The sequence below is a fragment of the Fukomys damarensis genome, unplaced genomic scaffold, assembly GCF_012274545.1.
Source record: "Fukomys damarensis isolate Sample0158 unplaced genomic scaffold, DMR_v1.0_HiC HiC_scaffold_25, whole genome shotgun sequence".
Lineage (NCBI taxonomy): Eukaryota > Metazoa > Chordata > Mammalia > Rodentia > Bathyergidae > Fukomys > Fukomys damarensis.
The window spans coordinates 20923318-20936475 of record NW_022900937.1 but is presented as its reverse complement, the minus strand read 5'-3'; the positions used below and the strand labels follow the sequence as shown (position 1 = coordinate 20936475).

At 38.2% G+C, this 13158-nt stretch overlaps 1 long non-coding RNA gene across 1 annotated transcript; it reads right to left on the bottom strand.

Annotated features, from left to right (window-relative positions):
• Nucleotides 1–410: 410 nt before the first annotated feature.
• On the bottom strand, nucleotides 411–13081 carry LOC104864515. Its single transcript, XR_780922.1, has 3 exons — nucleotides 12912–13081; nucleotides 747–812; nucleotides 411–575 (listed from the first exon to the last, which is right to left on the bottom strand). It is a non-coding gene; the product is annotated as an uncharacterized LOC104864515 (long non-coding RNA).
• Between the last annotated feature and the right edge of the window lie 77 nt (nucleotides 13082–13158).

Genomic DNA, 13158 nt, shown 5'->3' with positions numbered 1-13158 from the left:
AACCATTGATATTTAAGATTTTTGCATCTGATTTATTTTGCTTAACATTGTAGTCTCAAGGTGCATCTATTTTCCTACAAATGACTCAAGTTTGTCCTTCTTTATGGCAGAGTAGTCCTCCATTGTGTATAAATACCACATTTTCTTTATCCATTGTAGTATTTTTAAGATTCTTCCATTTTTTATACATAAAAGTTGTATACTCATAGGTTATTCCTGTTAGATTAGACTTCTGCTCCAACCATAAACAAACAAAACCAAACTGGTAGAAGATGTTGCTTCTAGAAAGAAACAAGGAAACAAGAGGGAAGACCAATTTTCTTTTCAGTGTATATATTTTTATACTTAAAACCTTTTGTACCATATTCATATATTTCATATATGAATTAAGCATCAGTCCTTCTGGTGGGAATGTCATTAACAGCTTCCTATAGCAGATGTCATGAACTCAGTAGGTGGTAGAAGAAACAGACATGCTGAAACTGGAATCAGGTACTGAAGGTAGGACAAGGAAGATAAATGGGGGCCCTGCTTCTAGAGAGGAAAACTTCTCCCTTGAAGTGGTCAGATACTATCTGCTGAGCACAAGCAAGAGATTTCTGTCACAGCAGCTCACATCAAAGAAAAGGTTTACTCATTTATATATATTCAGTCATTCAACAAATATTTCTTGCCCACATACTTCATATCTTGTATTAAATACTGGGAATATAGTGAAGAAAAAAGGAGAAACAGTTTCTACTCACATTTGAGATTACTGGTTTTCTTTTCCTCTGTTTTGTTTTTAGGAACTCAGCTCTTTGGAATGCAGGCTGCAATAAATCCCATGAGGAAAAACAGATAAGGTTTATGTTCCAAACATTGTTTATCTATCAGTCATGCAGTATGACAGACAGAATAATTACCTCCAAACATGTCCACATCTTAATCCCTAGAACCTGTGAATAAGTTACCTTACATGACGAAAGGGCTTTTATAGATGTGGTGAAATCAAACACCCAGAAAGGGTGAGATTACTTTGTTCATTCTGGGAGGGCCCAATCTAATCCATGCCTTCTTAAAAGTCAGAGAACCTTTCCCAGCTGAGATGTAAATATAGAAAAACAGTCAGAGAGATGCTGGTTTTGAAGAAGGAAGAAGAGGCCAGGATTCCTCTGTGAGGAATATGGGCGGCCTCTAAAAATCAGGAAAGAACTTTATACTTTGCCACACCTTGATTTTAGCCGGATGAGACTGTGTTGCATTTCTAATTTACAGAGCTGTGTTGTTTTAAGCCTACTAACTCTGTGGTAATTTGTGACAGCTGTGATAGAAAATGAATTCTTTGAGTTAGTCTGTAAATCTGAATAATACCAAGTCCCATCCTCGAGAATGTATGTATTACCAGAATTTATCAGGACGGAAAGTTCTGCAAACAGTATAATAAAAGTGCTAAGATTGGGATGTGTACATGGAGCACGTACATAAAATTTATTTGGAGGTATTGTTTATATTTCCCCTCTTAGAAAACTTTCTCAACTATGAATTCTCCACTTCCCCATTCTGCTTTGCAGCAGAACTCCTTGAAAGAACTGCCTTATTCTTCCCAGCCTCCAATTCTTCCCTTTCCATTTGCTCTGAACACCAGCCTCAGTTGGCCTGACTACACTACTTGCCCATGGCCCAGGTAGCCACTGACCTTGTAGATGCTAAATGCATCTCTCAACTTGTTCATATTGGAGCACCCCAGAGTTCAGTATTTGGTCTCTTTTCCCTATATTTCCTCTTTTGGTGATGTCACCCAATCTCATACCATCTATATGCTAATGGCTTCCAAATTTATCTCTCCATCTCAGGTCTCACTCCCGCCTCCAGATTAATACATCCAAGGCTCCTACTCAGATTATGTAATAGACACCTCACACTTAACATGTCTAATACTGAACTCCTGCTCTTCCCAGCTCCCTCCCCACAATCTGTTCCAGCACAGTCTTCTCATCTGAGCTGATGAGAATTCTGCCCTTGCAAGTGCTCAGATTCATAACTGAGACCCATTCACACATTTGCACCAAACTATCAGAAATTACTATGGCTCAATCTTTAGAACATAACCAGAATCTATTCACTTTCTCCATTGCTACTACCGTCATGTGGTCCCCTGGACTCTCACTTGGGGTACTGCAAAATCCTGCTTTGGTTCCCCGCGTCCTGAGTCTATAGCAGATCCAACTAGGCACCATCCATCTAGGTCACCACACATCTTTCAGGTTATTTCCTCCATTTCTTGCTCTTTCTCATTCTGTTCCAGTTCCTGATATGCTGTATCTAACCTATTTATGTATTATGTTAGAAGAAATGTTTGTCAGTGCTATGAGAAAAAATGAGGGGGATCAGAAGTGCTGTGGGGGTGGGAGGAGATTGATTAGGACAAGGTAGGACTCAACACAAAGGTGACATCAGAAGGAGATGAGGAATTAGTTGTGTGCACATAGCGGGGGCCAGCACAGTTCTTTCTCTTGTGGAAACTGAATCTCAAGGATTCTGAGCAGTGCCTGGCACTTAACAAGTGCTCCACAAATATTTAATGAATACACTAATACATTTTCTAACTCTCTCTCGGGTTGCTAAATTTTCTATTTTTAAGAATGCTATCTACTACTTGTTTTTGAGATATTTATTTAGAATCTCAATTGTGAGCAGTAATGACAAGACTGTTCTTTAAGTGACAAAGGACTGTAGGAAACACACTGGCTTTAAAACACCAGGAATATTGATATTTTAAAAACAATCTAGGAGATAAGTCTGAAGGAAAAGTTGATTCTACCTTAGAGGTTTGTTTCAATGCTGGAATCTAAGCCAGGCCTGTTCTGACATGAAACACAAATGAAACCAGAAAGACATAGTTCTGAAAGTTCACATAACAATCACCCATGACTTTATGAATGCGCCACTTTGGTATTACCATTCCTAAACTGGAAACTAGAAGGTCAATAAGTCTTTTGTTTAAGATGGCATTAAGACTCTACACACGGATTGTTTCCATAGAGAAAACTCAGTCACTTACATGATCTAATAAATCAACATCAAATTCTCAGGAGCTTAGTTGGCAAAGCTATATAAAACTACTGTTTATGAACATGGGCCTAAAATCACATGAATACAATGAAACACAGGAAGTGACTACTCTGGGAACCTCTATATTGAATTTTTTTGTTTGTTATAATATCTGATTATCTTTTCATATCATCTTTTTCAACACTTTGAAAAAAGTGTAAGTACAAACAAAATGCATGGACTGAAATAAAATTATCACATCTATTCTTGATTCAAATATCAACAATACATTAGGATCAGTATAATTCATGCTTGGAGCTATTTTATTTGATTCACCTAGCCCACTGGGTGGGGGAGGTTATAATCTCAGACCAACTGAAGTTCAACCATCCCAAAATTATCTTTGCTACCCATCCTATGAAACACAAGACATGGTGGTACCACAAAGATGCATCCTAACTACTTCCAGTAATGTGTTAGAGCTGACTTACAGATGAGTAGTAAATTTTCAAGAATTTTTAGTGCATGTCATACTAATACCTTGAACTGTATAATGTACCATGGAAATGGGCAATTACTGTGATCAACGTGCACACCCCTCAACCACCAACAGAAAAAGCCACCTGTTCACCACTGCTTGTTGAGAGGTCTATTTAAATTCCCATTTCTCAACTGAGACTTTCTGAGTATCTTAACTTTCTAAAGCAACTCATTTATATGCATAAATCACTTTATATTTTGGCTTTATAGTTTTTTTCTTATATGAACAAACTATTTACAAGCAGGGATGCCTTACTAGGTTATGGTTTTACATTTATACAACTCCATTCATAACTACATGGCTTGATTGCTAATTGCTAACTTTCTGTCCTCATCTCATGGATTTCATAAGCTATAATACTGGTATAATTTAGCCTTGAAAATTTTAGCTTCATTACTTATAAAACTGGGATAATAATAGTGTATACTGTTCATTCAGTTGCTTGGAGTATTAAAATATATAACACATAAAGAACTAAGCACAGTGCTTGTCATGTGATAGTATTTCAATAAATTTTGGCTATATAATATAGTAATATCAAAGTATGGGGGTACACACTCACAGAAGGGTGTAATGTGGCTTTTGATGAGCAAGTATTTTGATCACTCCTTTTATAGCTCCAGAACACAAGTGAACTGTTTGCTATTTGGTGGCTTAGATATTGGGGGGGGTGTTCCTGTTTGAGCTGCTCCATTTGTTGTAGAAAGATACATGTTGAGAAATTATCTTCATACTTTCAGAATAGCATTGGATCTGGGTTGATTAGGAACACTGATATTTTGGTGTAAAACTGAAAAATATTGAGTTTCATATCTTCTCATCTTTCTTCAAAGTTCCAAAAGCACTGTTTCCTCATTGCCTTTTCATTATTGATTGTGGTTTCTGAGAAACTAGAATAATCCAGACAAGACCTTTTTCTTTTCCTTCCACTGACTTTATGGGTTTATAGGTATCTGTACTTGTACTTTTTGCTTTCATCCTGTTACTACTGATGATGTGCCTAAGCTCCATTCAAAGGGATAACACTACTCACCTTCTCAAGGTCTTAACTCTTACAGATATCTCCTTTCCCTGTGTCATCAGCTGTTCCCCCTCTACAGGATCATTTATCTCAGCTTATAAAAAAGTTATAGTACCTCCTACCTTAAAGGTAAAAAGCTTCCACTGATGTTCTGCACCTCTACAACTGTGATCTCATTTTTCTGTACCCTTCAAACCCACTTTGGCCTTGGTTTCCACCCTACCACTTCCCATTCTTTCCCAAATCTATTTTAACCAATCTTGTCCCCCAAAACTAGTGGAAACTGTTTTTTCAAGGCTATTGGTCACATCGATGATGTCAAACCCAGTGGTCTCTCATCTGTCCTTGTGTTTTTCCACCTTTCAGCAGTATTTGGCAGACTTAATTTTTGAAAAACCATATTCTTTTGGCTGCACTGTGTCACCATATTCTCGGATTTTCTGCTTGCTCTCTAACTGTTCCTTCTCAGTTGCCCTTTGGGCACCTTCTCTCTCTGATTTCTTAATGTTGCAGGACTTATGACTTGGCCCTTGGTCCTCTTCTTCCATAATGCATTTCATCAGGTTCCATGGTTTTAAATTCCATTTATTTGCCCATGATTCCCATATCTGTGTCGCCAGCCCCACCTCTGTAATGCATTTCATTCTTATAATCTAGACTACTTACTTAAATCTTCACTTAGATGCTCATTTGGACAGCCCAAATCAATACCACCAAAAAGAACTCTTGACTTTCTCTTCAAATATAGCTCCCATAGTCATCTCCATTCAGTAAACGGCATCATCTACTTAACTGCTTAATGTCTTCCTCCCTATATGCAATCTAACCAGCAAGTTGGCTCTGTGCCTGAACTGTTCCAGTCCTGTTCAGGTTCTCTTGCTTTCCCCCTACACAATGATGTTCAATTCTCTCCCCAGCTGCAGATGTATTTTTTGTATGTCAGATAATATCATCCCCAACTATAAATACCTTCCTCTAAGACAGCAATCCTGAATACTTACTTTGGTTTTCTAGGCCCTTACATGCTTGTCTCAGCCTGCTAACACCATCCTGTTCATCTTCTTCTCCTATATGTGACAGGTACACTGGTCTTCAGTACATTCCTGCAACAAGCCAAGCTGGACCTCATTCTCAGGGCCTTTGCATTTGCAATGTTCTGCCTTCACATCAGTGCTTGGCGTGTGCACTTCTGTCATTTAGCTCTTATTTGAAGTCACGTCTCCAGAAAGACCTTCTTTGATCACCCAATCTATAGCAGTCCTCTCCTCTCATTCTCTAGCATATCACTTCTTTTGTTTTCCTCATTCACCATAATCTGAATTTACCTGAGTCACTTCCTTCTTTACTTTATCTCCTCCATCTCAGGACTCTTGCTGGAATTAAGCTCCAAAAGAGCAAGCCCTTTGTCCATCCTGGTTCCTGTTGTTTCCCTAACACCGTCTCATATATAATCTGTGACTAATAATACTATAGGAATGAATAAATATTCTAGACACCCACCCAACAAAGACATTTCTTGTAATTGAAGAGACTGTCTATTACAATGCTCACTGTCCTGTATGTTAAGCCACTCCCACATGAGAGATTCAGTTCAGAAGGTTGCATCAGAAAACCTGTACTGTTGAGAAGCTCTGTGCCTTTTGGGTCTAATATTAAAGCTGTCATTAATTCTTTTCATTAGGAAACTGAAGCCTTATATCAAACTCAAGGAAAGCAATCTGTCTCTACAACAGTGACTATGGTTGTTTTTGTTTGTTTGTTTTTGGACAGGGTCTTTCTGTGCAGCCCATGCTGGCCTTGAACTCACAGCAACCCTCCTGCCTCAGTCTCCAAGGCTGTGCCATCATACCCAGCTTACAACAGTGAATATGCATTCTTGCTTCCCCAGGTTTATTTCCTACTTTCATTATCAGAACTATGGTAATGAAATTTTTACAAGTTGCTTCAATTTCTTTTTGGAAAGAAGTGATTTAGAGGGGAAGGGGAGATGGGGAAGGCTGATTAATGAGTACTGTTACAGTTAGATAGGAGAAAGAAGTTCTGAGGTTCTATTTCCCAGTAGAGTGACTATAGATAATGACAGTGTATTATATATTTTATTAAAAAGCTAGGAGATTTTGAAAGTTTTCACTGAAACCAAATGATAAGTGTTTCAGTATACATGTTTACCCTGATAATACAATATATAAATGCATAGAAACATCACAGGTACTCGGTAACAAAATTTTTAAAAAGTGTTATTTAAGTAAAAAACCATTTAAAGTGTAAACATTATGGTGGGGACTGGAAAGCTGACTGTCAGGGATGTTGATCTGAAGCAATGTGGTGTTGGATGGGAGATTTCCAGCTGGAAGAGTTATGTCAACACCACTGTTGTCCAGTGATTTGCCGTGATTCATATTTTGGAATCCCTCAAGGTTACTTTAGTTAGCGCTTGACTTGTCTACCAAGGGCCCAACCCCTTGGGTGTTAGGGATTTTAGGTTTATGTGCATCTGTTGACTTGATGAATGTCACGAGCCAAGAAGTTGATGGATCTTGAGGATTTATTATACTCTCAGCACTCACTGTCTCAGAGGTGGGAGAAATGCACCTTTTAGTTTAGTCTTAAAATGATCTGAAGTAAATGAATGGACTACACCCTTCAGAGGTTCAAAGGAATTGTTTTTAATTGCTGTTTAGGCCCAGGGGTGGGTTTGAAGTTTAAGGATTATAATATATACCTGTTCTTCCCCAGTAGGACAAAATTAAAATGTAACTCCTTTGAAGTCCAGAGTATGTTGATATTTTAATTTACTGGTTATTTTATATATCTTGCTTGTGGTAACAGCAGTCACAAAATAGCAATAGGAAAAGCATACATCAACCCATTATTATCAAATATTTGTTGATATTTGTATGACACAGACATAGATGATATAAAAAATATGTATGTGATCAATCCATGAGCACATAATGGTGGACAAATTTCTCGGACTAAAATATACTTTTAAAATATTCCTGATGGTTTAAATGCAATGTGGAATAACATTAGCTATAAGAACTGAACTTTAATTAAAAAATCTCTCCCAGATAAGCATTGCAATTAAGTATTACTGAGAAACCAAATACAATATTATATTTTAATTTTTAGTGAACATTTATTTATATTTTATTTTAGGTAGTTTTGAAGAAGCATGGAGAAAAAAATATTTCATAAACTATTCTCTTCCAGGAAGAAAGTCTTGAGTTTTTTGGTAATTTAATTAAACAAACAAATCAGTGAATAAATCATATTATATCATGAGAGTAACTAATTTTTTTTTTAAATACTGGGGATCTAACTCAGGCCCTTGTGCTTGTGAAGCAGGCAGCGGAACCACTGAGCCAAATCCCTGGCCTGAGCGTAACTAATTTTTAAGATTAGCCTTTTAAGATACACATTGTATCTGTACTTAAGGCTTCAATGTTTAGAGGAAAATCAGGATTTGCACAGATCTGTAAGGATAATAGATGAAAATTCAAAATAGTGTATTAAAATATAAAATAGGACACTCTCACATGACATGAAATATAATTCATAATATATAACAAATATGCTTACATATAACTTTCTTAGAACATGTAACTATCCAGTATTTTACCTATGACCCTTCTTTCAGCATAACTTAAACCAATATAGTCAACAGCAGTTTCAGTTTAACTGACTATAAGATTGTGACTGAACAAGCCATCATAAAACTGAGAAATTTTCAAAGTGCGTTTGGATATGATACTTAGCTTTATTTATTTTTTCTGGAGTTTACTGTTGTTAGGATGGGTAGCAGAGCGTGGCACAGAGTAACTGAGAGTATTAACTCAGCCACATAATTTACTCACAATTGAATCATTCAGTCAAGAGTATTTACTAAGAGTATCTTGCCAGGACTTTGAAAAATTTCTTGGAGAGCTGGAAGGGAAAGTGTATGCAGGACAAATAAAGGTATCTTTTCAAATGATAGACAGATTTTATTTGTAGTACTTTCAACTCAAAATTAAGAAGCTTTTCTATTCAACCTACTCCACAGTGCCAAAGTTTTAAGTCTTTTGGCTCATTGCTTATACATATGCTGGTATCCTGGCCAAGATAAGAAAACTCCAAGGTCCTAGAAAGTTTCCTACGGAATCAGATGGTTACTGATCCCTGAACCAAATTCCTGGTGTTTATCTAGGCTCCAGGCTTTAAAAGGTTAATTGAGAGCTTCTGCCTTGAACCATAGTCTCACAGCATCACCAATCTTCTCAATAAAAGGAAGGCAGTGGTATTTCTGGAGCTTTGTATAACTGAGACTTGATAACAAAAGTTAATTTTTACCAAGTGAAACCAGTTGGGTTTTCTTGACATTAAACTTGAAACCAAAGAAATAATGGTGGGTATCTCAACTGCTTTAAAGTATGAGGTCAACATACTGGGCAAGTCTAATTTCGTTCATGACCATGATCCTCCTTGCTTTTTTGCTCTCTTTCTCTGTATTGAAACTGACAGCACAACCCATGCGTCTTAGACTAATGACAGTCTGTAAATGTCAAGGAAGATGGGGAGATGGGTAGAAAGCAGCCTTGTTCTAGAGATAATTGATAAACTTCAGATTGTTAAACACAAAACAACCCTCAGCAGGGGAGATTAAAGAAGTTGTTTCTGTAAGTGGGAATTGACATCCTAGAGGTTTTAGTACTGAGTAATCCTCCCACAAGGAGGTTGTGTTCACAGAAGCTATCTCCTCTCCCCACTTTTCTTCTTCCCACTCTAGTTTTCCAGGATGGAATCATTGGACAGCTTACTAGAAATGCAGATGGTTATAAAACTAGGGCCAAAGATGACCTATTTATTTTTTTAAAGCTCTCTTATGCAATGTGTTCTAGTTTTGAATGTGGCGAGAAGAGGGCATGAGAACTGCCTCGAGTCTCTCATTCTTGGGGCTGCTGTAGGAGCTCTGGGTGGGGGTGCCCTTCCTCATGACTGTGGCTGCATGCGGCTCTCATTGCTATTTTCTTTGGCATCTGAACTAGGAGAGAATGATGTTCTGGGTTCCTCCATGGAACTATTGCCTGGCTTTATTGGTTGGGTTCCCCAGGAAGTAAATGGACATGGAATTCATAAACCAAGCTTACTTGGAAAGAGCTCTTCCTGTTTGGAAAGAAATCATTTTCTGCATAAATTTTAGATTTGGCACCTTCATTCTTCATTCTTCAAAGATATCATCTTTGTCATTAGCACCATCTGAGTTATCAGTATGCATTTCCCAATTGTGTTTTTTCCTCTGTTCTGATAGGACTCCTGGTATTTCTGCCTGCCTGGTGTTACTTCTTACCCATGTCTACCCAAGGGCCCAATCTTGGGATAGCAAGTACTTTATGCAAGTATATCTTCTGATCTTTTTCCTTTCTGAATACCATTCACATTTTCACTCCTACTATACAGTTTAGTAAGTTGTTGTCAAAGTTGGCTATCTATGCTAGCTTTGTTCCTTTGTATAGAACACAAGTTCCTGGTAGCAGGGGCCAAAGGGATAATAAAGAGACTAACTGTACCCTTTTGTATTATTTGACATTTTTCAAAAAACAGATGTCTGTATAAAATAATTTAAAAAGTGCGTTATCCTTCTTCGTTGCATATATTGTAAAAAACAACAACAAAAGTATTTCATATAGATTCAATAGGGTAACAAAAATCCATTTAGGTTTGGTAAGTGCCCCTTTCTGTTAAGAGAAGATAAAAATAAAAAATAGTAATAATAATGAACAAAACCAAATCAAACCTGTCTGGCTGAACTCTAATAATAGTGCATTTGCTTCAAAGAAGGGGCTTCCAGATCAATATAAAAAACTTTACTGCCTATTCACACCAGTGCTGTTTACTCAGCTGCTCTTAAATGGGAATAAGCAGACACCAACTATCAAGTTTCTAGTCTGGAAAAATCCACAAAGGCCACTGGACATGGACATCATGGGGACATCATGCAGACAGTTCATAAAAATAACTTGCCTAACATTTTTGGAACCTGATGCAAGCTATACTTGTGGCTCTGTCTGTTTGCTTTCTCCAGCAACAACTGAAAAGATGCCAATCACCAGGGCTATGATAACTAGGATGCTCCAGGAGACACCAAGACAGCATAAGGCTGCAATTAACTCAACAGCCAATTACATAGGGGAGACAGTGCTACTGAAGACAATTAACATTTAAGATTTAGTTGGGGGACTAGATGGTAAGCCAGTGCTTATCTTAAGTCCTGAATGAAAGAACTGATTAAAGAACAAGTATTGGAGCAGCAACACAGCCCTAGGTCATTTTACTTGCATTCACAGTTGAGAGGGGTCCTCACAAGGCCACATGAACGCACAGAACAAGCAACCAAAATTCACATTAGTAACCACAAAGAATGTTGACCCACTTGGAAATACTTTTTGAACACATGTAACATGCTAGCATTCTAGGAAATTCAAATATGTATCAGCTATTCTGATTTTAAGGAGTCTGAAGTCCAACAGTGACTTTAGATTCTATGTGTTAGTACTAAATGGGAGGTATAATTACTCTAACAGAAATATTCAGAGGATCGGGGGAGATTACTTTCAGCTGAGTGACCAGGGAAGATTCTTAGAGGGAGGCATTTGAAAAGGGTGTATGTTTTAAAAAGCACAACTTTTCTTTATTAAAGTATAGCTCATACATAAAGTGTGTACACTGACTTTTCACAAATTGAATATACTAGTTATGTAACTAACACCCAGCCAGAGTAGAACATCACTCCAGAAGACTACGTGTGCCTTTTGTGGCCTTTCCAGCCATTTAGGGGACAGCAGTATTTTCTGGTATGAATTTAGACGGAGAGAGAATTATAAGTGAACAAATCAGCATGCATAATCAATAGCCAGGACCCAGGTTTGAAGAAGGGCTGATGAATAATTTGCCGGGACCAACTGGAGAACAAGGTTGGGTCCCCGCTGTAGATCCTTAAATCCCAAATAAAGAATTTTATTTTTCATGAGCTGCTGAAGGTTTGTTAAACAAAGAAGGAGAGCTTTGTAAGACTTTGATGGTTAGTGACTCTGGTGATGGGAAAAGTGAGAGACTATAGGTTGGGATATTGACTGGGAAGCATCTGTAACAGTCCAGACATAAGATAATTTTGGCTCTGCAGTGGCAGTGAGGATGGAAATGGCCATCCAAAGACATGATAGAGAGGCAGCAAGCTGGACATTGTGGTGTATGCCTCTAATCTTAGCATTTGGGAGGCTGAGGCAAGAAGATTGCCATGATTTCCAGGCCACCCTGGGCTATATAGTGAGTTCAAGGCCAGCCTAAATTTCAAGGAAAGATCCTGTCAAAAAAAAAAATTTAATTAATTAAAAAGTCAACAAAAACCGACTGGGTCTGGATCTTGAAGAAAAGGAAATATCCTTTCATAGAGCTAATCAAGGGACAGTTTACTAATTTTCACAATTACTCACTACTGACTTTTTGTTAAGGATCAACACAGTCTTTGAATGCTGTCTCTCCAAAAGAGTTCTGAAAACTTACTTGCAATATTGGAATAAAACCCTGAGTTAGTCTAAGGAAACTCTAAAGAAAGCAACTGCCCCTTCAGGACAAAAAGAGTCCTTTGTTAGAAACTGGACTGTTTGTCTTTTTAAATGGGTGCTTGCTAGAGTAAACATTTCACTAACTGACTCCAAGGAAGACTTTTGTTTTTGGAAGCTGTTACATTATTAGCAAATTTTGGGTATTGCTCGCCAGACTGTCTCTAATGTTTTCCTATTAAATGATTTTCATCGATCTAGATTATAAGTAGGATAAATTAATTGTACAATTTTACCTGTAACGTATTTCTAAAGGAAAAGAATATAGTGTGTGTATGGACATGTGTGTGTGTGTGTATACATACACACACACACACACACACACACACACACATATATTTTTTTTTTGGCTATATGGACAAATTTACTTATCGATGTCCCATCCTATCTCTTTCCCGCCAAAGCACCGGATCCTTCAACAAGTAATTTAATACTCAACATGTGCTTTGATTTTATTACAACCTCTGTTTTATGTCCTGTAAAATCAGGACCTTCTCTCTCAGAGCCTGGATGTTTTGATGCATGTGGTCGTGGGATTTGTGATACTGGGATTTGTGTGGTGAAACATTAAGGCAGAAAGGAAGATGACTTTGTATGCTGGTCCGTGTACAGGTAACCCACAGTACTTTCTGGGACCGACAGAAGGAAGAGAAATTTACTCGGGAGAGAACACGTGGGTGGGAGAGGGGGCGGGTCCGGGAAGAGGAGAGCTCACCTAAGCCGGACCCCGGTGTCTGTGTAGACGCTAACCTCTGGCACCCAGGTGGGGAGGATTAACCTCCTCAGCCGTCCCAGCCGAATCTTTCAGCTTCTCCAGCTGGAGAGGAAAAGTAGCACTCAGTTTAAAGGGGAAGTCCCGCCCCTTTCCCGGATTCCGATTGGCCGGAGTCGGTCGACCCCGTCCAGGCGGCAAGCCGATTGGTGCAGGAGTAATCCCCCTCAGGCGAGGAGCGTTGACCGCT